This window comes from Schistocerca piceifrons, unplaced genomic scaffold, assembly GCF_021461385.2.
Source record: "Schistocerca piceifrons isolate TAMUIC-IGC-003096 unplaced genomic scaffold, iqSchPice1.1 HiC_scaffold_1153, whole genome shotgun sequence".
Classification (NCBI taxonomy): domain Eukaryota; kingdom Metazoa; phylum Arthropoda; class Insecta; order Orthoptera; family Acrididae; genus Schistocerca; species Schistocerca piceifrons.
The window spans coordinates 10001-15000 of record NW_025726965.1 but is presented as its reverse complement, the minus strand read 5'-3'; the positions used below and the strand labels follow the sequence as shown (position 1 = coordinate 15000).

The following is a 5000-nucleotide window of genomic DNA, read 5'->3' as shown; positions in this document are numbered from 1 at the left end:
GGGGAACAATTGCAAGCCCCAATCCCTAGCACGAAGGAGGTTCAGCGGGTTACCCCGACCTTTCGGCCTAGGAAGACACGCTGATTCCTTCAGTGTAGCGCGCGTGCGGCCCAGAACATCTAAGGGCATCACAGACCTGTTATTGCTCAATCTCGTGCGGCTAGAAGCCGCCTGTCCCTCTAAGAAGAAAAGTAATCGCTGACAGCACGAAGGATGTCACGCGACTAGTTAGCAGGCTAGAGTCTCGTTCGTTATCGGAATTAACCAGACAAATCGCTCCACCAACTAAGAACGGCCATGCACCACCACCCACCGAATCAAGAAAGAGCTATCAATCTGTCAATCCTTCCGGTGTCCGGGCCTGGTGAGGTTTCCCGTGTTGAGTCAAATTAAGCCGCAGGCTCCACTCCTGGTGGTGCCCTTCCGTCAATTCCTTTAAGTTTCAGCTTTGCAACCATACTTCCCCCGGAACCCAAAAGCTTTGGTTTCCCGGAGGCTGCCCGCCGAGTCATCGGAGGAACTGCGGCGGATCGCTGGCTGGCATCGTTTATGGTTAGAACTAGGGCGGTATCTGATCGCCTTCGAACCTCTAACTTTCGTTCTTGATTAATGAAAACATACTTGGCAAATGCTTTCGCTTCTGTTCGTCTTGCGACGATCCAAGAATTTCACCTCTAACGTCGCAATACGAATGCCCCCGCCTGTCCCTATTAATCATTACCTCGGGTTCCGAAAACCAACAAAATAGAACCGAGGTCCTATTCCATTATTCCATGCACACAGTATTCAGGCGGGCTTGCCTGCTTTAAGCACTCTAATTTGTTCAAAGTAAACGTGCCGGCCCACCGAGACACTCAATAAAGAGCACCCTGGTAGGATTTCAACGGGGTCCGCCTCGGGACGCACGAGCACGCACGGGGCGGTCGCACGCCTTCGGCTCGCCCCACCGGCAGGACGTCCCACGATACATGCCAGTTAAACACCGACGGGCGGTGAACCAACAGCGTGGGACAGAAATCCAACTACGAGCTTTTTAACCGCAACAACTTTAATATACGCTATTGGAGCTGGAATTACCGCGGCTGCTGGCACCAGACTTGCCCTCCAATAGATACTCGTTAAAGGATTTAAAGTGTACTCATTCCGATTACGGGGCCTCGGATGAGTCCCGTATCGTTATTTTTCGTCACTACCTCCCCGTGCCGGGAGTGGGTAATTTGCGCGCCTGCTGCCTTCCTTGGATGTGGTAGCCGTTTCTCAGGCTCCCTCTCCGGAATCGAACCCTGATTCCCCGTTACCCGTTACAACCATGGTAGGCGCAGAACCTACCATCGACAGTTGATAAGGCAGACATTTGAAAGATGCGTCGCCGGTACGAGGACCGTGCGATCAGCCCAAAGTTATTCAGAGTCACCAAGGCAAACGGACCGGACGAGCCGACCGATTGGTTTTGATCTAATAAAAGCGTCCCTTCCATCTCTGGTCGGGACTCTGTTTGCATGTATTAGCTCTAGAATTACCACAGTTATCCAAGTAACGTGGGTACGATCTAAGGAACCATAACTGATTTAATGAGCCATTCGCGGTTTCACCTTAATGCGGCTTGTACTGAGACATGCATGGCTTAATCTTTGAGACAAGCATATGACTACTGGCAGGATCAACCAGGGAGCTGCGTCAACTAGAGCTGAGCAGCCGGCCGCCCGGGAGTGTGTCCCGGGGGCCCGCGCGAACACGCAAGCGTCCGCTCAATCATTCTGCAAACAGGAGGAGGCTGAGCTCCCCTGCACAATACACCTCGAAACCCTCTCAGGTCCCGGCGGCGCGCAGCGCCGTCCCAAGTACTTGGTCGGGTTCGAGAGAGGCGCAATCGCCCGGAGTTAGGCGAGTAGACGCTTTCGGTGCGACCACCCGTGCTCCCAACTGAGCTTGCCGCTGCCGACAGAGGCCCGGGAGCGTGCTGTCGTGGCATTGCCGGCGGGAGACAACACGCGCCACCTACGGTGACCGGCAGCTCCAACGCCAGCGCCACAGAAGGACAAAAGCCCCACTTGGGTGCCGAAGCGAACTCTCCCAGCACAGCGCACACGCCAACACATCCGCACAGCTGCGATACAAACCACCAGCGAGAACCGCTGGGGCGACCGAGCAGCAGACGGCGTCGCGGCGCCGAGCGCCGGGCGGCGGCGCATCCTCAACGCACACAGTCCTCAATCGGACCAGCACACTGCAGATGTCCACCGCGCTTCGCACCGGGCCCGCGAGGACCTACTTTGGCCGCACGGCGCCGCGCGCAGGGTGCGCCGGCGCGCAGCTGCGACGCCTGCCGCGTCCGTCGGCCGGCGCGCCTGCCACTGGCCGCCCCCACCAGCCGGCTGTAGCGCGTGCGCCCACGCACCGCGCGGCCAGCACGCCGGGAGGCGCCCCCTCACCGGCCGGGGACGGTCCCACCCAGCCACCGCCGCGTATCGCTTCACACCCAGATGCCGTTCAGTTTCGTCGGCATGGTGGGTATCGCTGGAACAACCGGTTAGTACCTCAACCTATCGTCGCCATCACCGATTCACCCCTAGCGAGAACAACCGCACCACAACGGGTTACCATTTCTTCATTTGCGTAACTTCACCAGAAAACGTAGGCGTCCATCGCCATTTGCAACTTCAACCATTATTGCATGCCTGTGTCAGGTGTCACGCCACACTACGTCTGCCCACATACACGCAACAAAATGTGCACGCCTAGACAATACGTGGAAGGTGGCCCCCGTACGTATGCGATGTCCATTGCTCGAACGACTGTCAACCGGCTTCTGTAGCATGTCGCAGATATGGAACGCGCTGCACCATGCCATCACGGTGTGTGAGGAGAGACGACTAGGTCCGAATACATCAACAGACAGCTCATGCTGATCGCCATCCACGGCGTCCGTTCCTCCCACACGTCTCTATGGCGTACCACACTGCAATCCAGCTCTCATAGGGAGACGACACGTAGCTGCGTGCACAATATTTGCACTGTATGGTCCGCCGTTTTTGGGCGCAGTCGTTGTACGGTCACACATGTGCCACGATGTATCATTCAGTACATAAGGACGAATGTGCAGTACAGATTGTGGTTCACGCGTACGACATCAGCGGACAGTTGACACAGGCCGCACCACAACGTAGCCTGCGTACGTCGCATGCGAAGGGCATTGAACATGCAAACTTGTCACCAACCACCTTGCGAAGGCAGGGGGCAAGGTGGGGACGTGGGGAGAGGTGGGGGGGGGGGGGGGGCGGCATGTACGCCCTGCTGCCATCCACATTACAGTGTACAGCAGGAGCATGTGGAAAGTCAGCAAGACTTGCAAGGTGTTTAACATGAAGCGATACACAGGGGAGCGGGCAGTGCGAGTAGCGAACTATATTGCGAGGGTTGCGGGTGGGCAACACTACACTAATTGAACGAGTCGTATAACAATTACAGAGCAGGTTTAGGCGACAACGTGGGTTACGATAGGCGACAACGTGGGTTACGTTAGGGGACAACGTGGGTTACGTTAGGGGACAACGTGGGTTACGTTAGGGGACAACGTGGGTTACGTTAGGGGACAACGTGGGTTACGTTAGGGGACAACGTGGGTTACGTTAGGGGACAACGTGGGTTACGTTAGGGGACAACGTGGGTTAGGTTAAGGCACAACATGGGTTAGGTTAAGGCACAACATGGGTTAGGTTAAGGCACAACATGGGTTAGGTTAAGGCACAACATGGGTTAGGTTAAGGCACAACATGGGTTAGGTTACGGCACAACATGGGTTAGGTTAAGGCACAACATGGGTTAGGTTAGGGGACAACATGGGTTAGGTTAGGGGACAACATGGGTTAGGTTAAGGCACAACATGGGTTAGGTTAAGGCACAACATGGGTTAGGTTAGGGGACAACATGGGTTAGGTTAGGGCACAACATGGGTTAGGTTAGGGGACAACATGGGTTAGGTTAGGGGACAACATGGGTTAGGTTAGGGGACAACATGGGTTAGGTTAGGGGACAACATGGGTTAGGTTAGGGGACAACATGGGTTAGGTTAGGGGACAACATGGGTTAGGTTAGGGGACAACATGGGTTAGGTTAGGGGACAACATGGGTTAGGTTAAGGCACAACATGGGTTAGGTTAGGGGACAACATGGGTTAGGTTAGGGGACAACATGGGTTAGGTTAGGGGACAACATGGGTTAGGTTAGGGGACAACATGGGTTAGGTTAAGGCACAACATGGGTTAGGTTAGGGCACAACATGGGTTAGGTTAGGGCACAACATGGGTTAGGTTAGGGCACAACATGGGTTAGGTTAGGGGACAACATGGGTTAGGTTAGGGGACAACATGGGTTAGGTTAGGGGACAACATGGGTTAGGTTAGGGGACAACATGGGTTAGGTTAGGGGACAACATGGGTTAGGTTAGGGGACAACATGGGTTAGGTTAGGGGACAACATGGGTTAGGTTAGGGGACAACATGGGTTAGGTTAGGGGACAACATGGGTTAGGTTAGGGGACAACATGGGTTAGGTTAAGGCACAACATGGGTTAGGTTAAGGCACAACATGGGTTAGGTTAGGGGACAACATGGGTTAGGTTAGGGGACAACATGGGTTAGGTTAGGGGACAACATGGGTTAGGTTAAGGCACAACATGGGTTAGGTTAGGGGACAACATGGGTTAGGTTAAGGCACAACATGGGTTAGGTTAGGGGACAACATGGGTTAGGTTAGGGGACAACATGGGTTAGGTTAAGGCACAACATGGGTTAGGTTAAGGCACAACATGGGTTAGGTTAAGGCACAACATGGGTTAGGTTAGGGGACAACATGGGTTAGGTTAGGGGACAACTTGGGTTAGGTTAGGGGACAACATGGGTTAGGTTAAGGCACAACATGGGTTAGGTTAAGGCACAACATGGGTTAGGTTAGGGGACAACATGGGTTAGGTTAGGGGACAACATGGGTTAGGTTAGGGG

At 54.5% G+C, this 5000-nt stretch overlaps 1 non-coding gene across 1 annotated transcript in view; it reads right to left on the bottom strand.

Annotated features, from left to right (window-relative positions):
* LOC124728375 overlaps positions 1-1671 on the bottom strand; it is a 1909-nt gene extending 238 nt beyond the window's left edge. The window contains exon 1 of the ribosomal RNA XR_007007341.1: positions 1-1671. This exon is cut by the window's left edge and continues 238 nt beyond it. This is a non-coding gene — a ribosomal RNA (small subunit ribosomal RNA).
* Positions 1672-5000: the final 3329 nt, after the last annotated feature.